Source organism: Microcaecilia unicolor, chromosome 1, assembly GCF_901765095.1.
Source record: "Microcaecilia unicolor chromosome 1, aMicUni1.1, whole genome shotgun sequence".
In the NCBI taxonomy this organism is placed as follows: Eukaryota; Metazoa; Chordata; class Amphibia; order Gymnophiona; family Siphonopidae; genus Microcaecilia; species Microcaecilia unicolor.
In genome coordinates, this window is record NC_044031.1 from 349,387,543 (window position 1) to 349,411,856 (window position 24,314).

The window sequence follows — 24,314 nt, forward strand, 5'->3', positions numbered from 1 at the left end:
GAGCTGCTGGGACATGGGAGGGAGAGGAAGAAGGGACTGGAGGGAAGGGAGAGAGCTTCTGGTACATGGGAGGGAGAGGAAGAAGGGACTGGAGGGAAGGGAGAGAGCCGCTGGGACATGGGAGGGAGAGGAAGAAGGGACTGGAGGGAAGGGAGAGAGCCGCTGGGACATGGGAGGGAGAGGAAGAAGGGACTGGAGGGAAGGGCGAGAGCCGCTGGGACATGGGAGGGAGAGGAAGAAGGGACTGGAGGGAAGGGAGAGAGCCACTGGGACATGGGAGGGAGAGAAAGAAGGGACAGGAGGGAAGGGAGAGAGCCGCTGGACATGGGAGGATAGGGAGAGAAAGAGGGGAGATGGATGGAAGGATGCAGAGAGAAAGGGGAGAGACTGGAAGGATGTGGAGAGAGAGAGAGAGGGGAGACTGAACAGAAAAGGGTAGAGAGATAGAGACACTAGATGGAAGTATCAGGAGAGAGGGTAGATGGGTGGAAGGATGAGGAGAGAAAGAGGGAAGACACTGGATGGAAGGGTAGGGAGAAAAAGGAGACGCTGGATGCAAAAGAAAGAGGGGAGCTGCTGGATGGAAAGAGGGAGAGGACAGAGTAGGGAAAGACTGGAGAATAAGAGGAAGAGGCATGTGGAGAACAATGGTGAGGAAAAGATGAAAAGCCATAGGTGGTGAATGGACAGGAAACCCTGGCAAGAGAAAGACGAAGGAAAGCAGAATCTAGAGACTGGGAGCAACACAATGAGAAAAAGTAAATGGCCATACAACAAAGTTAAAGAAAATAATTTTATTTTAATTTAGGATAAAGTAATATGATACCTGTGTTAATAAAGTTTCAGAGACCAATACTTCCTTCCTTAGGTATCCTCATACCATAACAGCGTTATGCTGACCTGAGGCAGGAGGTTTTGGCCTCTGAAAGCTCATTGAAAAGGGTGTTAGGCTTTTAAATAAATTTTCTGAAACCTGATGCACTGAAAAGCAGCAATTTACCCCTATGTGACAAATGCATCTGATTAGTGTGACTAAATTTTGCTGGGGAAGGGGGAATAGAGAGAAAATTTTGTGCCCACCCACTTTAGGTTCAGGCCCATCCAAAATTGGCAGTCTGGCTACGCCACTGCATTAGATGGATGTTTACTTCATCACAATTGCAATATAATACATCAGGTATAGAAGGGCACAGGCTAGGGGAATTATATAGGCACCGGGCTGTAGCCACCTGCAGGTAATTTAAAATAGGAACTGTAACCAGAACCCCTCTCCCTCACCATAACTTAAGGGCTCAAGGCTATGGTAGGCACACACCTGTGGCCACCTTGAAAATAGTTTGCAGGATAGAATTTAGAAATGTTCTTGTTCCATAACTATGGAGGACTGTGTTCAATAATGTGGAAAACTGCATATATGCTCCCCCCTCCCCACCCCCAGCAACCTTGAGAATGGGTGGGCACTTCATAAAAGGGGACTGGGGTTCACCACATAAAGAAGGATGGAACCTAGCGGGGAGACACATGAGGTGGAAAGCAGGAGAAAAACTACCAGCTGTGGATACCCGTGAACCTGGTGAAAATAGAGGTAAGAATATGAATGCAGAGAACATACAGAGAATGGGGAGCCCTTGACCATGAGGGATGCACACATCCATTCTCAGGGCCTCTTCCCCTCCCCCACTCCCACCCCACAGGCAGCCACAACTGAGTGTGTCCAATAGAGAACAAGACATCTGTACAATGATCTGGGTAGAAACAATCATGGCTCTCAGAGTCCAGTGTATTACAGTCCACTGCTCCCTCTTGCAATCCTTTGACCAGCTGTCCTGCAAGATGCAAGAAGTGTTTGTTTAGCACCTACACAGCAGAAAGGGAAGAAGTGGCTGAGAGGTATGAGCTTGCCTTGAACTTGTGGTGCAAGAATCTGTTGGCTCCAAGGGACCAGAGGCTGCCTGCTTCAACAAAGGAGAGAGAGAATGGGGGGCAGTGAGGGAGCACATCACACACAGCAAGGAGCCCCTGGAAGGTAGAGAATGGAGAGTTTGTCACATGTAGAAAATGCAGAGTATATGCTAAGCTACCAGCTAATACCCAGTCTGAAACTTTTGGAAAGGAAAGGTACAAAGCCCACACACCAGTTATCTTTCAAGAACTGGCAAAAAAAGCTCCCCCCCCCCCAACCCCCCACCCCCCCCCCCCCCCCCCAAAAAAAAAACCAGGTGTACAAAAGCATACAGTGGCAAAAACAAGGTTTATTATAGCTGAAGCTAAAATGCTTTGAAATACCATCCCATAATCTGAAGAAAAACCTCTAAAGTGCAAGCACAGAGAAAGCAGTTTTAAAGAGGCGCCAATAAAAGGAATGGAAACTTCCAAATGGGAAGAGCAGCTGGGGACGTTTATCATTTTCACCCCTAATCGAAATGAGGACGCCCAAAACACAGAGCAGCTGGGGACGTCCATAGTTTCCTACCCATAATCGGAATGAGGACGCCCAAATCGCCAGAGCAGCTGGGGATGTTTAGGGATTTTGTCAATAATCGAAATTAGGACGTCCATCTCAGGGACGCCCATCGTGTTCTTACATGGGCGTCCCTGGGATAGTATTTAAGCGCCCTTCTCAGTATTTTTGATTCTTTGCATCGCATTGGTACAATGGCACCAAGCAACCACCCAACCACAAGGGTAATTTCAGTGACCCTGAAACTGAACTGCTGGTTCAGGAAATCCAGATGAGGCACATCCATCTCTTTGCTCCCACGGGCCAGAGGCTGGCTGCTACAATGAAGCAGAGAGAATGGGAGGCAGTAAGGGACCGGATCAATGCAGTCTTCCACTGTGGCAGGGATGTGGAAGACTGCAAATGGAAGTGGACTGGTGCCAACCCCCCAGCAGATGACACTGCTAACTTGACCCCCATCGAACGCATCATTCATGGGCTCTTGCCCCAGGAGGGGATCCACGGCATTGGGTCCATGGACACATCAGCACAGCCTGAGGGCTCAGGTAGGTTGACCATTAGGAAGCTGGGGTATCTGTTGTGCTGCACTACACTCTGTTTTATCAAGTGGGGGACAGTGTGGTGCTCCTTGGTAGGGGAAGGGGTGAGAACACCACATGCAATACAAATCACTATTCATTACGGACCATGACACAACAGGGAGTAGCCGGGGGGAGGGTTTCTAGCAATGTGTGTGTAGGTTACCACTGTTTCACAGCTTTGGGGGCCTTCCCCACTCCCTCCTCTTTTCCCATCACCAAACTCTGCATATCTCCTTCCCACACCTCTGTGCTGCAGCCACTGTGTCCTCTGCACGCCTTCCACAGTTCTATGTCTATCCACCTGCCTGTGTGGCTCTCTTCCACATCAGTCTCTGTAGTACACTACGCTCCTGATCTCCAGCTCTGTACCATGTACAATGACATCTGTGGCTTGCCTGCCAATCCCATTCCTCACCATCTCTTTGCTGGGTCTTTGCATGTGGAGTTATGTATATGAATGCTGAAAAACAAACGTGGGTTATTTTGACCAATACACTTCTTCCCCTTTTGCTATGCTGGTGATGACAGCAAGTCAGAGGAAGAAGCTGGCCCTAGTGGCCACCAGCTACAGCACAGAGAGCAGCAAACCAGTGGCCTGCACAAGAAACCACACAGGACCATGGGGTGGAACCACAGGACCCAGCAGCCCCACATCTCCCTCTACCATCCGCAGCAGAGGCTCTCCCTCCACCACCCACAGTCTTTGCCGATGGTGGCACAGAAGAAGAAGAAGATGCAGAAGGGGGGGCACCTCCTCAACAGAGGCCATCCAGCCAGAGGAGGCAGCTACTGCGCCTCGCCACACAATTGCTGGGCCACAATGTGCACATGGAAGATTACCGGTGCCAGAAATTGGAGCTGCAACGGGAAGTGATACAGGCCCAACGTGAAGTGGTACAGCAGCTCCAATGGCTGGAGCACAGCATCGAGGGCCTACACCGTGAATTGAAAGCACCTAGTACAGCCCTGATGCAGCAACAAGTGGCGTCTACTTCCACCACTGCACAGCAACCACCCGCTAAGAAGAGGAGCTTGAGATCCTCAGCCTCCCCAGCCACTGGTCCAGCAGCCACCACACCAGCTCCCCTTCTGGGTCCTGTGCCCAGGTTGCAGGGCAAGCCACAGACCGCAAGGTGGACGGACTTCCACAGGGCAGCTGAGGCAGCAGGCTGCCTTGTGGACACGGAGGAGGAGAGTGGGAGCTCATCAGAGGAGGACTCTCAACAGAGTTCCCCTGCAGCACCAGCTGCAAAGGGACACGGTGGGAGAGGTAGGAGGGGACGGGGCAAGTGACGAGAGGGGGGGTGGGGGTGAGAGTTGGAGGGAGGGGAATATGCACAGAGCGGGTGATGGTGGTGGGAAGGGGTGGTGGTGGTGTGTAAGTACTATGTGATGGAAATAAATGTCAACTTACTCTCACACAAAACTTGTCTCGATCAGTCTTTGCCTGGTTCTGACCCCCAGCTGGTGTGCACTCTGCTCTGTGGGTGGGAGGTGGAGGGGGCTCCTCATCCTGTTCATCTGGGGCCTGCTGCTCTGGTGGCTGTGGCTCTTCTGGAAGGGCCTGTCCTCTGCGCATTGCCAAATTATGTAGCATGCAGCAGGCCAGGAATATCTTTTGGGGGCTGTACAGGAACTCCCCTCCAGAATGGTCCAGACATTGGAACCTGTTCTTAAGTTGTCCGAAGATGCGCTCGATGATGTAATGTAATGTAACATTTATACCCCGCGCTTTCCCACTTATTAGCAGGCTCAATACGGCTTACATAATACAAGATAACACAAAAAGGATAAAACAGCTAAATATAGTATATAAGTTTTTAGATATCAGTCCTATCTCACGGTGAGTTATGTGGGTACAAGTACAGAGTATCACCTGTGCCCACAACTCTCACATCCTCCCAGACTCTGCCTCCCCCACAGTGATGCAGCGGTCAGAGGGGATATTCAGTGGCACTGCCCCTTTAAGTGCCATGGAGTAAACCCCTCATGACCCGTGCAATTTAATCTGATAGGACCCTCTGCTGCCCAGTTTCCAGTAAAGTCTGGAGACATTAATGGTAAGTGATTCTATGAGCCCAAGGTGAAAACTTTAATAAGAAGGGTTTTTTTCACAGGAACAAATACAACAGCACTACCACTGGCACTTTTTGAAGAGCAGTTTTCAAAGGGATTTCTGTAAGTAAACAGGTGTTTATCTGTAGAAAAAAAAAAAGGTCCTCTAAATATCGCCCTGTGCACGCTGCAGGGAAATGCAGTCATTCTACTAACAGTGCGCAAGCTTTCACCTGCAGGGAGGTGAGGCCAGGGCGGGCCTGGTCAGCAGAAATGCACATGCTTTAGGACTGAAATCCCAGGTACCTCCTTCCTCATGCTTTTGCTCACATACCTGTGCACAGGCGATGTGAGGAACAGTCAAATTTTGCTATGAACTGAGCACTGCTGCTATTGGCATGGCTTTGCTGAAAATCTATCTGCAGTAGCAATCGGTGGAGGGCATTTCTGCACTCACATACTAATGGGCTCTATCTGACCCTGGCACAGGTGTCCAAGGCGATGGGGAGGCAGGACCCGAAGAGGGAGTGGGGCACAGAGGGCTTGAAGTTACTTGGGGCAAGTAAGGAAGAGTCCTCATTCCTTACGGAGGCTAATCCCTAAAATCCACCTGCAATATATATAAGGAAAAGCTTCCATGTAGTACCAGCCTATCGACATATTTTTAAAGAAAAACTACTTTGGGCATTTCCCTTTGAAAATCTACTTGAACAGACAGTAATAAGTTAAGCAGGACTGAAAATAACAGCTTACCTCTGTCCTCCAACTTATTCTAGAAGCGAGTAAGATATCAAACCCTCAGCTCCAGCTCAATGGGTTAGCCTTCTTCCTGATGCTCACCCCGAACAAAGTTAGCATGTTCCCATATAGACTAAATCACTACATAAATTCTTTTCCCATGGTCCTAGTGTAACAGGAGAAATCTGCATTCAAAAAATGAGGGTTTTTTTCCCCCTCGAGAACAGTGAAATTTGGACATCAAAGTTAATCCATACACCTACTTCTAGGAAAGTTTTAGGGGATACCAGTATGTCCTTCCCCCAGCTATTCAAGGATTTGCTATGGAACTTTCAGATTAGGAAGAGACTTGGCATCTGAAAATATGAAAGCTTTTAAACTCGGAGAAGAAAATGTATCCTACGTGGGCAGATGAATAAATGTCAGTTATGTTACTACAAACCTCGAGATCTTGCAACAAGAAAGTCTTATTGTGAAAATAAAGAAGCTGATTAAGAAAATTCACTTCTTGGTTAATATGAGCTGGAAAACTTCACTATGGAATATGCATTAAACTGCTGATTACATACAAAAAAAACAGACCACCCAAAACAGCTTGTAGGGGGCAAAACTTGCACTGTTTACTTTATTTGGACTCTTGTGGACTTTTGCACTAGCAGGATTTTCTATTTGGACTTTGCATTCACACTTGCACCTTTGCATTGTACCAAAACCTCAGCTTTTCTATGATGAGCCTAACCAACCTAAAACTGTGCAGTTTGGACTTTTACTAGTAACGCCTATTTGTTATAACCAGCAGCTAGATAACAAGTTGTAGTAGTCAGCAATTTAGATTGTAAGGGGGACAGCTGGCTCTGTCGTTGCAGTCCCGTGACTGTATTATGTATTATGTGAATGTGCTGAAACACTGCAATAAGTTAAATTTCTTGCAAAGTAACAATTTCTATGAAAGCTATGAAACTGACGTATCTTTTCTCTGTGAGAACTACAGAACTACTAATGTATTGCGCATGTGCATGTACTGCGCATGTGTATGTGTGATGTATGGTGTGTTATGTGCGCATGACCACTAATTTGTATAAGAACGAGTGTCAGGTGACGCTCGGCGCGCAGTATCCTGAGTCTGAACTTAGTACTGTGACAGCTAGCTAATAAAAGTTGCCTTGCTTTGGAAGTCAGCATCTCGGCCTCCTGATTTACTTGCTGATTAGTCCGGTTACAAGCTGACCATAAACAGAAAAGCAAAACTTCTCTTGGTCCAGAACATTTATGCTTTTATAATCCCAGGAACGAGATGCTTGTGTGCTGTGTGACAATGTGAAAACCCAAACTAAAATGGCCAGAGGAAAATAAAGCAAAACAGAAATGGGTGAATTCAGGCCAGCTAAGGACATGACACCAGAAGAAAAGAACATAAGAACAGCCATACAGCAGGGTCAGACCAACGGCCCAGTATCCTGCTTTCAACAGTGCCCATTTCAGGTCACAAGTACCTGACAGAATCCCAAATAGTAGCAAAATTCATGCTTCTGATCCCAGGGACAAATAGTGGCTTTCCCCATGTCTGTCTCAATGGCAGACTATGGACTTTTCCTCTAGGAACTTGTCCAAACATTTTTAAAACCCAGATACACTAACCGTCGATAACATATGCTCTGGCACTGCGTTCCAGAGCTTAACTACTTGTTGAGTGAAAAAAAATATTTCCTCATGTTTGTTTTAAAAGTATTTCCATGTAACTTCCTTGAGTGTCCCCTAGTCTTAGTACTTTTTGAAAGAGTAGAAAATTTGATTTACTTTTACCCATTCTGCACCACTCAGTATTTTGTAGATCTCTATTATATCCCCTTTAGCTGTCTCTTTTCTATGCTGAAGAGTCCTAACCTCTTAAGCCTTTGCTCATTTGAGAAGAGTTCCATCTCCTTGGTTGCCTCTCTTTTAACTTTTTCTAATTCTGCTAGATCTTTAAAATACAGAGACCAAAACTGTACAGTATTCAAGGCATGGTCACACCACGAAGCAATATAGAGGCATTCTAATATTCTTGGTCTTATTTACCATCCCTTTTCTAATAATTCCTAACATTCTGTTTGCTTTATTTATTTATTTACCGCTTTTTTGAAGGGATTCACTCAAGGCAGTGTACAGCAAGAATAAGTCAAACCACAAGCAATAGACTTTTTAGCCATCACCACACACTGGGCAGAAGATTTCAGTCTCCACGATGACACCTCCTTTTTCTTGGGTGCTGACTCCTAGGCTAGAACCTAGTATCAAATAACTATGATTTCGAGTATTCCTCCCAATGTGCATCACTTTGCACTTGTCCACATTAAATCTCGTCTGCCATTTGGATGGCCAGTCTTCCAACTTCTTCCTGCAATTTTTCACAATCTGCATGTGTTTAACAACTTTAAAATTTGCAGATTTCTCAGAACTATTCAATCCCTGGAGCACTCCACTGGTCACCCTCCTCCACTGAGATAACTAGCAATTTAACCCTACCCTCTGTTTTCTGTCCATCAATCAGTGCCTAATTTACAACAGAACATTGCATTCTATCTCAAGGGTTTTTAATTTTCTCAAGAGTCTCTCATGGAAGAACTTTGTCAAATGCTTTCTGAAAATCTAGTTACACTACATCTAGATACACTACATGATGCCAAGTGTGATCCGATGTCTACTGTTGTAGTTCTCCTCTGACCCTGTTTGTGGGTGCACTATGGGGGTCATGAGCCAACTCCGCTGTGGGTAGCCTCTGTCACCTTTGGGGACGTAGTAGTAGTAGTAGTAGAAAGCAGGATGAGTGTATATTATAAGTAATGCCACACTGGGAAAAGACCAAGAGTCCATCGAGCCCAGCATCCTGTCCACAACAGCGGCCAATCCAGGCCAAGGGCACCTGGCAAGCTACCCAAACGTACAAACATTCTATACATGTTATTCCTGGAATTGTGGATTTTTTCCAAGTCCATTTAGTAGTGGTTTATGAACTTGTCCTTTAGGAAACCGTCTAACCCCTTTTTAAACTCTGCCAAGCTAACCACCTTCACTACGTTCTCTGGCAACGAATTCCAGAGTTTAATTATGTGTTGGGTGAAGGAAAAATTTCTCCGATTTGTTTTAAATTTACTATACTGTAGTTTCATCGGATGCCCCCTAGTCCTAGTATTTTTGTAAAGCATGAACAGACGCTTCACATCCACCTGTTCCACTCCACTCATTATTTTATATACTGTACCTCTATCATGTCTCCCCTCAGCTGTCTCTTCTCCAAGCTGAAAAGCCCTAGCCTCCTTAGTCTTTCTTCATAGGGAAGTCGTCCCATACCCGTTATCATTTTAGTCGCCCTTCGCTGCACCTTTTCCAATTCTACTATATCTTTCTTGAGATGCGGCGACCAGAATTGAACACAATACTCAAGGTGCGGTCGCACCATGGAGCGATACAATGGCATTATAACATCCTCACACCTGTTTTCCATAACTTTCCTAATAATACCCAACATTCTATTCGCTTTCCGAGCCGCAGCAGCACACTGAGCAGAAGGTTTCAGTGTATTATCGACGACGACACCCAGATCCCTTTCTTGGTCCGTAACTCCTAACGTGGAACCTTGCATGACGTAGCTATAATTCGGGTTCTTTATTCCCACATGCATCACCTTCCACTTGCTCACATTAAACGTCATCTGCCATTTAGCCGCCCAGTCTCCCAGTCTCGTAAGGTCCTTCTGTAATTTTTCATAATCATGTCGCGAGTTAACGACTTTGAATAACTTTGTGTCATCAGCAAATTTAATTACCTCGCTAGTTACTCCCATCTCTAAATCATTTATATAAATATATTAAAAAGCAGCGGTCCTAGCACAGACCCCTGAGAAACCCCACTAACTACCCTTCTCCATTGTGAATACTGCCCATTCAACCCCACTCTCTGTTTCCTATCCTTCAACCAGTTTTTAATCCACAATAGGACATTTCCTCCTATCCCATGACCCTCCAATTGCCTTTGTAGCCTTTCATGAGGTACCTTGTCAAACGCCTTTTGAAAATCCAGATACACAATATCAACCGGCTCCCCTTTGTCCACATGTTTCTTTACTCCTTCAAAGGATTGAAGTAAATTGGTCAGGCAAGATTTCCCCACACAAAAGCCGTGCTGACTTGGTCTCAGTAATCCATGTCCTTGGATGTTCTCTGTAATTTTGTTTTTGATAATAGCCTCTACCATTTTCCCCAGCACCGATGTCAGACTCACCGGTCTATAATTTCCCGGATCTCCCCTGGAACCATTTTTATGTTTAAATCTTTATTGCTGAAAGTCTTTGCAAATTTCACACAACTCCATTATACACATTTCAGCCAAGAACATTTTTTCCTTGTTTTAACATTAGTTAACTACCCATCTACTCTCTACTCTCCTCCTCCCTCCCCTTCCCCCATCCTAGGAGAGTCTGCTTTACTTTATCTCTTATCTTTATATGTTTAGTCCTGTCATATATTTAGTAATCTGCTGCGTGCAGCCGGTGCTAATGTTCTCCAAAAGGGTGCCCATCGCCTCTCAAATGACCGCTCTCTTGCCAGTGTCACCGTGTAGATCTATTGGCGCTCCATCCGCATGAAATATATCATTTGACTCTTCCATTGTTGAATCGTTGGAGCCTTTTTTGATAACCACTGTGTCAAAATCACTTTTTTGGCTATAATTATAGATCTCGGCACAAAGTCCCGATAGCCTGCTGGACGGCGGCTACTCAATGGGGGCTGCGCAAACAACAATTTTACCTCGTAGTGCCACCCCGTTTGGAACCTTTTTAAAAAATCGGCGTTACATTGGCCACCCTCCAATCTTCCGGTACCACGCTCGATTTTAAGGATAAATTGCATATCACTAACAGTAGCTCTGCAAGCTAATTTTTCAGTTCTTTCAGCACTCTAGGATGAATACCATCCGGTCCAGGAGATTTGCTACTCTTCAGTTTGCTGAACTGCCCCATTACATCCTCCAGATTTACCCTGAAGTCAGTAAGTTTCTCCGACTCGTCCGCTTGAAATACCAATTCCGATACAGGTGTAATGGTATCAGTTTATTACTGAAATATGTAGCATATTTGCTATATTTGTGTATCTTTTAAAAATATATATTTGACACTGCAGCAGAGAAAATAGTCTCATTCCAAAAGCCCTCTTCCCTATCCCTTTGGGGCCTCACCTTGCCTTTTCTCATTCTTCAAACAAAAGACTTAAGACTGCTTTAAAGTTTTAAATTGACTCTATTCCTCTGATCAACACAACAAAGATTGGACCTAACCAGAGGATGCAAGGAGACAGAGAGTCTGGAGAACCCATTGAAGACAAAGACTTCAGAGGGGAGACCATAAACAGGACATTTGCTTGTCAAAGGTATACCTGCCCCTCCCATCAGCTTTCAGACATGTGCAGAAAGGAAGGACTTATAGTGTGGTCATGTGAACAGACTACATTAACCATAATGCCTTGCAAAATATCCAAGACATGCACACACCATGCTTCTCTGCTAACATTATAAAAGGCCTGGAAACAGCCCAGCTCGCCCCTCTTGGAACCTGCCTCCTCTTCGGACCTGCCTCCTCTTGGGACCTGCTGCTCTCTTTGGGGTCTGCTGATGCCTTGCTCCTCAACATGTGCTCATCAATCAGCTGGACCACAGCATGCTTGTAACAAGGACTTGTAAGTTAACCTACCTGCTACTTTGTTCTATTTTATGCACAGATTACCTGTAAAGATCTTTTAAAACCTACCTCTCGTGTGCAATTGTATATTAAATCAACCTTTTTTGAAGCTAAAAATACGGTCTCTTTGTGTTCTGAGTATACTTAATTTATTTAATTTATTGCAATTATCACCTTTGGTGATTGGTGGAGAAATCAATATAAATACAGCACCTGCTCTTAAATTATAAGCAGTGGCGAGTTGCTCTAGAGCTATTTTCCCCAAAATAAATAATTTCTTGTAACACAGGTATCACTCCCAAATCTTCCTCGGTGAAGACCGAAGCAAAGAATTCATTTAATCTCTCCGCTACTTCTTTATCTTCCTTGATCGCCCCTTTTACCCCTCGGTCATCCAGCGATCCAACCGATTCTTTTGCCGGCTTCCTGCTTTTAATATACCGAAAAGATTTTTTGCTATGTTTTTTTGCCTCAAATGCTATCTTTTTTTTTGTAATCCCTCTTGGCCTTCTTTATCATAAGTACATAAGTAATGCCACACTGGGAAAAGACCAAGGGTCCATCAAGCCCAGCATCCTGTCCACACCAGCGGCCAATCCAGGCCAAGGGACCTGGCAAGCTTTCCAAACGTACAAACATTCTATACATGTTATTCCTGGAATTGTGGATTTTTCTGAAGTCCATTTAGTAGTGGTTTATGGACGTCCTTTAGGAAACCGTCTAACCCCTTTATAAACTCTGCCAAGCTAACCGCCTTTACCATGTTCTCCGGCAACAAATTCCATGTGCCATGCATTTGCTTTGACACTCCTTATGCTGCTTCTTGTTATTTTCAGAAGGTTCCTTCTTCCATTTTCTGAAGGCGTTTCTTTTAGCCCTAATAGCTTCCTTCACCTCACTTTTCAACCATACCGGCTGTCTTTTGGACTTCCGTCTTTCTTTTCTAATTCGCGGAATATGTTTGGCCTGGGCCTCCAGGATAGTATTTTTGAACAGCATCCATGCCTGTTGTACAGTTTTTACCCTCTCAGTTGCCCCCCTAAGTTTTTTTTTTAAACCGTTCTTCTCATTTTATCATAGCCTCCTCTTTTTTAAAGTTAAATGCTAACGTATTTGACTTCCTGTGTATAGTTACTTCAAGGTTGATATCAAAACTGATCATATTATGATCACTGTTATCAAGCGGCCCCAGTACCATAACGTCCCTCACCAGATTATGCGCTCCACTAAGGACCAAATCTAGAATTTTTCCTTCTCTCATCGGCTCCTGCACCAGCTGTTCCATAAAGCTGTCCTTGATTTCATCAAGAAATTGTACCTCTCTAGCGTGTCCCGATGTTACATTTACCCAGTCTATATTTGGATAATTGAAGTCACCCATTATTATCACACTGCCCATTTTATTTGCGTCTCTGATTTCTTTTATCATTTTTGCATCTACCTGCTCATCCTGGCGAGGTGGACGGTAGTACACGTCTATCACTGTCCTTTTCCCTTTTATACATGGAATTTCAACCCACAATGATTCAAAGGTGTGATTTGTGTCCTGCTGAATTTGTAATCTATCTGATTCAAGGCTCTCGTTAATATACAATGCTACCCCTCCACCAGTCCGGTCCACCCTATCACTACGATATACTTTGTACCCCGGTATGACACTGTCCCACTGGTTATCCTCCTTCCATCAGGTCTCAGTAATGCCTATTATATCCAATTTTTAATTTAGTGCAATATATTCCAACTCTCCCATCTTATTTCTTAGACTCCTAGCATTTGCATATAGACATTTCAAAGTATGTTTGTTGTTCTTATTTGCATGATGCTTAGTACCTGACACTATTGATTTTCCATCTTTTGTCTCATCTTTAGTTGTATTTAAAGGCACCTGGCCTACCACGGTCTGTTGTGCAACCTCACTATCCAGAAACCCTATCTTCCCTGTTTGTGAGGTATTCTTGCAAGATACCTTATCCCGAACCATGCACTTTTGAGCGACTGTCGGCCTTCCCTCCATTTCTAGTTTAAAAGCTACTCTATCTCCTTTTTAAATGCGTGGAGTGGGTACCTTGTGGAGGTGGGGAGGGGGATAGTGGGTTGTGGAGTGAGCTGGAGGGAGACAGTGCTGAGGGTTGCCTGTTGGAGGAGGTATAGTTTGGGCAGATCCATGCTGCACTTACCTAGGAGCTATCCGCTGGTGATCTCCCCTCGGTCAAACCTGCGGAAGATTCCTGAGTGCTGCAATATATAGGCGTCATGGGTGGAACCTGGGTATCGGGCACACATGTCTAGAATCTCCCCCTGGGCGTCACACACAACTTGCATACTGAGCGAGTGGAATGCTTTCCTGTTCCTATAAGTGGCCTCTCATGCCTGGGGGGGGGGGGTCTGAGTGCGACATGTGTGTAGTCAATGGCGCCTATGACCGAGGAGAAACGAGCTACAGCGTAAACGTCAGCCATGTTGTTCTGCAGGGCCTGGGGGGGGGGGGGGGGGGATGTGATGTACTCAGAAGTGTGGGTAAGGAACTGGGTGAGGCAGTTAGAAATGGAAGCCTGGGTGAGACCCATGTTCACAGATAGGACAGACTGGAAACTCCCAGTGGCCAGAAAAAAGATAGAGAAGCAGTGATCTTTAGGTGCACAGGGATGGGGTTGTTCCTATGGGTCCTTGGCTGCAGGAGGGGTTTGAGCTGGTCGCAAAGGTACTGAATGGCAGCCCTATCAAACCAATACCTAGTGAGACACTGCAGGTCAGTGAGGTCTAGGAAACTGCTACGGGGCCTGAAAACTCTGGGGCGTGCATACCTTCTGCGGTGCCTCCCCACTTCCCCAACATGTAAGCCACCTGTGCATTTAGTGCCTCCATTTCCTCACACTACAGGTGCAATGCAGTGACACCAGTGCTCACCTCTCCTTACCAACTTGGTGAAACACAGCAGCAACAAACAGAAGCTGACACTCACTCTCCCACCACCAACAAACAATGCGGTCACACACAGCAGAGCCACACTGCAAGCACTCTCTGACCCACTATAAACTCTCCTGCCACACCCTCTAGCCACTCACTCTCCAAGCAGTCTTCACAAACATGCTGCAGCAGTACACAGGACAAAGAGACAAACATAGACTACGAAAAGGTAAGGGAATGAAACATGAACTTGGGGACAGTAAATGGAGAGGGCTAGGGAGAGGGGATGGGGGAGATAGAGGAAGGAGTAGTGATGTCTGGGTTTGGGGGCTAGAAGGGGTAGGGAAAACTGAAAAGGTAAAGCACAAATGAGGCAGGTGAGGGTGAAATCGTTCCGACTACGGCACATAGACAAAGGTAACAGGTACTGAACAAACTCTCAGCTTTCTCTGCAAACAACGATTCAGCTTTGTCTCCCAAAAACGCTCTTGCCACTCTCCAACTCCACAAAATCGCTAAAGGGTCTAAAGACAACTTCCCCCTTACCCTGGTCACTTTTATGTCAGGTCTAACTAAGGACGCCCATGTTCCCGCCCATGCGAAACCATTTCGCTAGCCGATATACGCTGGAGGCGCCCATCTCGTAACGCCACCCATAACACGCCCCCCTATGGGGACGACCATAGATGGGCATCCTCGCACTGAGGACGTCCTTACGGCCCTGTTTCAATTATTGGAATTGGGTGACCTTCTTTCATAGGGACGCCCATGTGCCTTTTGTGTCGCTTTTTGGACTCCCTTCTCTTTCAAAAATGAGCCTGATAGGGAATCTCAATAGAGAGGACTCAACAAAGGTAGAAGAAAGCCAAGATCCTTTATGGGGAGAACAGAGTAAAGTTTGCACATTATCCTAGTACCCTGATGGCGAACCTATGACACGTGTGTCAGCACTGACACGTGTAGCCATTTTGGATGACACGCGGGTTGAAAGCCGGCAGCAGATAGAACCCAGCCTCCCTGCTCTTACTGCCAGGGCCGGTCTTAGGCAGGGGCGACAGGGGCGTTGGTGGTCTTATCGCAGCTTCAGAACCCCCCTCCGAGTTGGAACCCCCCTGCTCCGCCCCACCTCGCAGCCTTGGTAACCAGCAGTCCTCTTCGTCAGAATCATCCAATTAGGAGTGCCCTTTTAGGCGCCAGACAGGCTCCCTACAACCAATCACAGCTCACTGCAGTTGTAGCTCAGCCAGGTGAAAAAACTGCCTGAGGCTCGAGGCAATTGTGATTAAATGTCGAACCTGAGTGCTGAGTTGCGAGTAACCCAGGCAGCTGCTGCTCTCTTCAGACAAATAAAGTCGGGTCAGCGGCCACTTTCTTCCTCTCTGTGATCCTATTGCAGCCTTAGCTCAGCTGTGCTTGGACACTGACTGCTGCTCCTGCTCCACACTTGTTTGGGAAGTTCCTAAAAATACCGGTCCAGCTAAGAAATCACTTTTCATTGCTTTTATAATGCTCCTTTCACTACTTGTTTGTAGCAATTTGTTATGAGAGAGGGAAAACAAAAAGGGAGAATAAATCATGGGTGCCGTTTCCCGCCATTAGAAATAGCGGCAGGTAAGTTAAATAATTAGTTTTTGGTTTATTAAATACAGTTATATATTACAATTATACATTTTTGTTATTTAAACTATAAATATCGCGAAATTATGGTTTTTTTCTCGAAGTGACACACCACCCGAGTTATGCTCGGTTTTTTGGCGAATTTTGACACACCAAGCTCAAAAGGTTGCCCATCACTGTCCTACTACTACTACTACTACTTATCATTTCTAAAGCGCTACTAGACGTACGCAGCGCTGTACACTTGAACATGAAGAGACAGTCCCTGCTTGACAGAGCTTACAATCTAATTACGACAGACAAACAGGACAAACAAGAGATATGGGAATATTAAAGTGAGGATGATAAAATAAGGGTTCTGAACAAGTGAATAAGGGTTAGGAGTTAAAAGCAGCATCAAAAAGGTGGGCTTTTAGCTTAGATTTGAAGACGGCCAGAGATGGAGCTTGACGTACCGGCTCAGGAAGTCTATTCCAGGCATATGGTGCAGCAAGATAAAAGGAACGGAGTCTGGAGTTAGCAGTGGAGGAGAAGGGTGCAGATAAGAGAGTTTATGTTTTTATGATGGTGATTATAATCTGAGTAATTTGTACGAATATTACTAATTGGCTCCCTGTCAACTTCTAAGCAGCTTATAGCAGGCAAGGAAAAAGCACAATTTGAAGTATCTGTATACAATGCTAGAAGCCTTAAAAAATAAGATGGGACAATTAGATTATATAGCACTACATGAAGAGGTAGATATAATAGGCATCTCAAAGACCTGATGGAAGGAGAACAACCAATGAGACACTGTTACCATGGTACGAATTATATCACAATAATAGAGTAGATTAAATTGATGGGTGGTTAAACTATCCCCCTAATTCTTTAAAATTAGCTAAAAATTGTGCATGCAAATTTGGGCGTGCGCTCAATTTGCACACACAATATAATTGAATGAGTTAATTAATGACAATAATTGGCATTTTAACAAGAAATTATTGGCACTAATTAGATTTAATTGAAATATACACACAAATTTAGGTGTGGGATCTGTGGCTAAATTTTACACGAGTCAAAAAAGGAGGTGTGGAAATGGGAGGGTCATGGACAGATCAGGGGCATTCCTTTATGTTACCTGATGTAGTTGGACAATAAGGGCATCTGTGTCTAAATTTACATGCAGGTATTTGCACCATGTTTTAGTTGGTGCAAATGGCTGCGCCTAAAGTTATGTGCTATTCTATAAACCGCACCTAACATTAAGCATGTTTTGTAAAATAGTACTTTTTTCTCTGCCAATTTTTATTATCGTCAAATACAGAATTTACCCCTATATGTTAAAGATGGAATTGAGCCAAAGAAAACAAAATTCTGCAGGAAACAGCATCTTGAAATCCTCATGATAGAAGTTCCAAGTGTGAAGGGAAAGAGTATACTGGAAAAGGGTGGATGTGGTTCCTTTGCACAAGAGTGGAAGTAAGGAGGAGGTAGGGAATTACAGACCTGTCGGTCTGACCTCGGTGGTGAGTAAGCTAATGGAAACGCTTCTAAAGAAGAGGATTGTGACATTTCTTGAACTACATGGAATGTGGGACCTGAGGCAGCATGGCTTCACTAGTGGCAGGTCGTGTCAGACAAATCTGACTGTCTTCTTCGACTGGGTGACCAAACAGTTGGATGTGGGAGGGGCGCCTGATGTGGTATACTTGGATTTCAGTAAAAGCCTTTGACACAGTTCCGCACAGGTGACTGATAAATAAATTGAGTGCCCTCGATGTGGGACCTAGAGTAACTGATTGGGTAAAAAATTGGTTGAATGGTAGGAGACAGAGGTGGTGGTAAATGGAGCTTGCTCTGAAGAATAGGATGTCATCAGTGGAGTACCGCAGGGATCGGTCCTGGGGCTGGCTCTTTTTAACGTCTTTGTGAGCGATATTGCGGAAGGGCTGTCTGGTAAGGTTTGTCTCTTTGCAGATGATACTAAACTCTGCAACAGGGTGGACACCCTGGAGGGTGTGAATTACATGAGGAAGGACCTAGCGAAGCTAGAGGAATGGACCGATATTTGGCAACTAAGGTTTAATCCCCAAAAATGCAGGGTCATGCACTTGGGTCGCAAAAATCCGAGGGAACAGTACAGTGCAGGGGGTGTAGTGCTTCAGTGTGCAAAGGAAGAGCGGGACTTAGGGGTGATTGTGTCTGACGACCTTAAAGCTTTCAAACAGGTAGAAAAAGCAACGGCCAAAGCCAGAAGGATGCTTGGGTGCATAAAGAGAGGCATGACCAGCAGGAAAAAGGAGGTGATAGTGCCGTTGTATAAGTCTCTGGTGAGGCCTCATTTGGAGTACTGCGTGCAGTTCTGGAGACTGCACCTATGGAAAGATATAAACAGGATGGTCGGTCCAGAGGGCGGCTACGAAATTAGTAAGCGGTCTTGAATACAAAAATTATAGGGACAGGCTTATGAACTTCAACATGTATACTCTAGAAAAAAGGAGGGAGAGAGGAGACATGATAGAGACGTTTAAATATCTCAAGGGCATTCATGTAGAGGAAGAGAGCCTTTTTCAAATCAAGGAGAGCTCTGGAATGAGGGGGCATGTGACAAAGATAAGAGGGAATAGGCTTAGGAGTAACCTAAGGAAGTATTATTTCACAGAAAGGGTGGTGGAGGCGTGGATTGGCCTCCCGGTGGAGGGGGTGGAGTCGAGGACTGTTCCAGAATTTAAAAAGGCATGGGATAAGCATGTGGGATCGCTTAGGAACAGGAAGGATTAAGGGATACAGAGGATGGGCAGACTGGATGGGTCATATGGCCTTTATCTGCCGTCATGTTTCTATGTTTCTATGGTAGGGTTATGCTATCGTCTACTAGGCCACAACAGACAGACAGATGAAGATATGTTAACAGAAATTAGGAGAGCTAGCAAATTTGCCTACAGTATAAAAGTCACATCAGGAAATGCTAGATAGGTAAAATTCCTTGATGAAATAAATGACTGCTTCTTAGAGCAACTGGTCCAGGGACCGACAAGAAGAGGATCTATTTTAGAACTAGCCCTTAGTGGAACATAGGACTTAGTGTAAGAGGTAACGGTGTTGGGTTCATTGAAAAACAATGATCATAACATGATAACACCATACTACACTACTGACCGTTAAACTTCGTCAGCTAACACCGCCTCACAAGACCAACCAATACTTTTAACTAGATTACTGTACCATGCCAATCAACGCCAAGATGAACATTAATAAACTGTTTTTAATAATCAACTTCCTCCCCCTAATCTACCATGCATGGACAACTCCCTACCCAGACAATAATCTACCCACTGCACACAAACCCTACAGACTACTCAACTACAGTGCAACAGGACAAAAGTACAACAACCAATTTAAAGGAAAAACAACTATGCACGGAAACAACCAACAGAAATGGAAGAAAGGACACAACAAAGCCAGATACCAAGAAAACAGACAATTAATAAAAATCAACACATCCCCGTCCCAAACCAACCCCCACCAAGCAATCCAGCTAGGATACGTAAACGCTAGATCAGTAGTCAATAAAACAACATCAATAACTGACTGGATCTCAATAGACAAACTTGATCTCTTACTCATTACGGAAACCTGGATTCATTACCTTAAAGATCCCATTATATTGGATTTATGCCCTCCAGGCTACAAAATTACCCACTGGACAAGGAATGGAAAAAGAGGAGGAGGAATAGCCATAATTTACAGATCCCAGTTCACCATTACAACCATAGCCGAATCCATTCTGCCCCAACTCGAAATTGCCTCAGTTAGAATCAATCACTCAAACCTAAAGGAACACCTCAACGTAGTCCTGCTCTACAGACCGCCAGGTAATTGGCAGGACTGCCAAACACACTTTATGGACTTCATATCGAACACACGTCTCTCTACCTCAAACTTACTTCTAGTAGGGGATATTAACCTACACCTTGAAGATCCTACCTCACCAAACACCCAAGAATGCGAAGAATTCCTCCAACTATGGGACCTCCATAGGCCAAATACGCAACAAACCCATACTAAAGAATATGCACTAGACATCATCACGCATAAATTCGCCCCAGACTAACAGACACAAAATGGACACCCATACCGTGGTCCGACCACTATAAAGCAAACTTCTCCCTCCTCTGGCGAATGAAAGGATCACCCCATAAACAAGAACGAATAACCTATACCACAAGAGGAAAAATAGATCCGTTAACATTCTGGCAACAGTTCTATGATAATGGATGGTCTACACAAACTGATACAAACCAATTTCTTCAAGAATGGGAAAATAGATGCAGAAACATATTAGATAACATAGCACCACTCCAAACCAGAACCTCACACAGAAAGAACTCAATACCATGGTTCAACGAAGAACTAAAAAAAAGCTAAAAACGCAAGTTAAAAGGCTAGAATGAGCATGGAATAAAAAGAAAGACGACTCCACACTCACCGCTTGGAAGCAACTACAAAGAAAATATAAATACACCATAAGAAAAACTAAAAGACTATATTATAAAACTAAAATTGGGCCAGACTATAAGGACACACATAAACTCTTCCAACTCGTGAACAAATTACTAGATACTACACCGGTAACTTCTAATAGCACGAACAAACCAGCAGCAGACAATCTCGTGAAATACTTCAATGAGAAAATAAAAAAATTACCTCATGATACCTGTCAATATCATAGACTATGCAAAACTCCTTGAATGTCTAGACCCAAACCCTGACGAATACCCAGTGGACAGAACCTGGACCAACTTTGAGACGCTATCGGAGAACATCATCTCCCAAAAGCTCAAAAGGTTCGCCAAGTCTCACTGCAAATTAGACATATGCTCTAACAACCTAATAAAGTCTGCCCCTCAACAATTCATCAACAGAAAACGATTCCACAATATCACTGTCTCTGGTAACATTCAATAGCTAGTACACAAACCAGGACTAAGAACCACCCATTTGTAAAAAAATGTTTGTCACAGCTCACACAAGTATAATTTCATATGTAAATTTTTTGTATGTATATAGAGTACCCTCAGATCTTTCCCACAATTTATGCAGACAATAAAGCTGCTATATAGTGGTATAGCCAGTGGTGTGCTGGAGCCGGCTGGCACCGGCTCGCAAGAGCCGGTTGTTAACTTTGCTCGGCTCTTGTGAGCCCGGTTGTTGAATTGCTTGAGCCGGCTCTCTTCCTCCCTCCCAATCCGGTCCCTTACGTCAGCGACTTCACGAATTCTTCGGGGTCGCTGAAAGCTCTGACTCTCCCACGCTGGCGCTGCAGGTTCGCATTTTTTAAATGGCCGCCGAGACTTCCAGAGGCGGCCTCGCGAGACTTCTGCCGAAGTCTTGGAGGCCGCCCTTGTAAGTCTCGGTGGCCATTTTGAATCGTGAACCTGCAGCGCCAGCGGGGGAGAGTCAGCGCTTGCAGCGACCCCGAAGAATTCGTGAAGTCACTGACGTAAGGAACCGGATCCGGAGGGAGGGAGTTGAATTCGATGAACTCGGGAGGGGGTGGCAGGGGAGAGAAGGGAGTCGCTGGACATTTGTGAATGGAGGGGAGGGGAGGGGAGAGAAGGATCACTATAGGTGCATGCAGGGCAGGGCAGGGGAGAGGAGGGTCACTGCTGGACATAGGTGGATGGAGAGCAGGGGAGAGGAGGGTCACTGCTGGACATGGGTGCATGCAGGGCAGGGGACAGGAGGATCGCTGGGTATAGGTGCATGCAGGGCAGGGGACAGGAGGGTCACTGGACATGGGTGGCTGGACGGCAGGGGAGAGGAGGGTCACTGCTGGACATGGGTGCATGCAGGGCAGGGGACAGGAGGGTCACTGGACATGGGTGGATGGAGGGCAGGGGAGAGGAGGGTCACTGCTGGACATGGGTGCATGCAGGGCAGGGGACAGGAGGATCGCTGGGTATAGGTGCATGCAGGGCAGGGGACAGGAGGGTCACTGGACATGGGTGGATGGAGGGCAGGGGAGAGGAGGGGAGAGAAAAGAAATGCTGGACATGGATGGAGGGGAGAGAAAAGTGAGGAAGGAGATGAGATGAGGGAAAAGGAAAAGAGGAGAAAAACTGCACATGGATGAAGAAAATAGGCTGAAGCTGAGGACCAGAAATGAAGAAGAAAGGAAGAAAGAAAGAAATGGAAAGGAAGCCCTGGAAACGGAGTTAAGAGGACAGATAGCAGCAGAATCGGATACTGGGCCAGCATGATCAGAAAAACAGTCACCAGACAACAAAGGTAGAAAAAAAATCATTTTATTTTCATTATAGCGTTTGGAATATGTTCACTTTGAAAATCAGGTGCTCAACATTAAAAGTTTATATTTATTTACATATTTATGGCATTTTATCCCACATTAAACATGAATTAGATTGGAACCTGGGATCATTTAATTTTTTTTTCCTGGAGAGAGTAATGCATTGCCCCCCCCCCCCCCCCCGCCTATAGCCAGCTCTGCAATTTTGGGGGGGGGCGCAGAGGTGGATGGGGTGGGGGGGTGGCGCAGAGGTGGACGGGGGGGGGGGGGGGGGCGCCGAGGTGGACCGGGGAGAGAGCCTGTTGTTAAAAATTTACCAGCACACCACTGGGTATAGCACTTCTTTCATCAGGTTACTCTAAAAGTTTTTTGGGGGGAGCAACATTTTGCTCATTTTTAATTTGCTTCCCTTCACCACAGTGCTATTAAAATCTCTTTAAAAATGTATAAATACTTGGTGCAAAAGCTGTGCACTTATCTTGCCTCGCTGAAAAACATTCATCTCACACCTTCCCCTGGAACCGCCCGACTCCGCGGGTTTCAATTGCTTTCTTCAGGGACGAAGGTTAAGGCTAAGGAATTCCCTTCTTCCCTTGTATCGTTCCAGTTTGTTTGTTTGTTTAAGTTTCCCTTTCCTCTGTGTTAACGCAGTCCTCACACTCCATTTGTATGAGAGCAATATCTGTTTCACATGTTCACTATGTGCCTCCTGGCATAAGGTGTTAATGTCAGCCAGAACGGGGTCCAGCAGTCCCAAAAGGACCTGGCAAATAGTGGCCATCGGGTTCTCAGGCTCGTTCTCTCCGTGCGTAACAGGTGGATCATTTGGCCTCTCCATTGGGACACCGTGGGGTCCTCCTCAGATAGCCATGCCAACAATATTGTTTTCTTCGCCACCATAACTGTGTGCAGGACAAATGCCCAGCATCCCCTAGGCAGGGGTCTGGACAAGCGCGGGCTGCCAAAGAGAAGCTCGGCATCCACCTGCCAGGCTTTAGTCCAGATAGCGGTTATCTGCTTGATTAAGTCTCTCCAAAACTTCCGGATCCTTGGGCATGCCCCAACGTAGCTCCTTCTGTTACACATTTGGGGCATGCTCCATCCAGCGATACCCCCATGTGAAATGCTCGTCTGAGAGGTATGTATGCTCTCAATGTAAACTTAAATTGTAATTCCCAGAGGTTTGCTTGGTCCGTGTTCTTGCGATGTCCAATAAGATGTTCTCGTAGCATTGCAGCTGTGATTTCCGTCTCCAGTTCCTCACTCCACAATTTTGATAGTCTCTCAAAGTCTGGTTCTTTTGCCATGTCTTTGAAGTGCCTGTGGTAGTACGTTAGTAGGACTTTTCGTTGTGCCCCCAGGGAGAGCGCCGAGCCCAGCTCTTCCTGCACATCCTCTGCCAGTGCTTCTTGCGGGAGGCTCGCTATATAGTGCTGTAGTTGGTAATAATGAAGCCAGTCTGACGAACTCAAGGAGAATTGTGCCTGGAGTGTTATCCACGGCTTGACCTTCCCATCTTCATCTATGGCCTGTAGGATGTACTCCAACCCCTTTTCTCTCCAGCGAGCAAACGCTTCATGGATCTGGCCTAGCTGGAACTCCGGGTTACCACAGATTGGGAGATACGGGGTTGTACGGGCTGAGAATCGGTGGTGTCGGCAAAGCCAACGCCAGACCGCCTGCGCCATCGGCAGGAGCTGTGCCTTGTCTAATAAGCTAGCCTCTTCCTTGCTTTTTGTATGTAGCAAATAACTTTGTTCAGTCTCTTGTAGTTCTAGGTGAGATGGAGTGAAGTATTGTGTGCGCCTTAGCCAGTCATTCAAATGTCTCAGTCCACTGGCTATCGTCATATAGCGCAAGTTCAATAGGCCTAGGCCACCAAATTCCGCCGGCAGGTGCAAGTTGGTCAGCGCTGTTCTAGGCTTTTTCTTTGCCCACAGGAAGGTCTGT

At 45.7% G+C, this 24,314-nt stretch overlaps 1 protein-coding gene across 1 annotated transcript in view; it reads right to left on the reverse strand.

Moving 5' to 3' along the window:
- LOC115474082 (polycystic kidney disease protein 1-like 1) overlaps positions 1 to 24,314 on the reverse strand; it is an 868,156-nt gene that overhangs the window by 521,665 nt on the left and 322,177 nt on the right. The gene's annotated exons all lie outside the window — the stretch shown is intronic.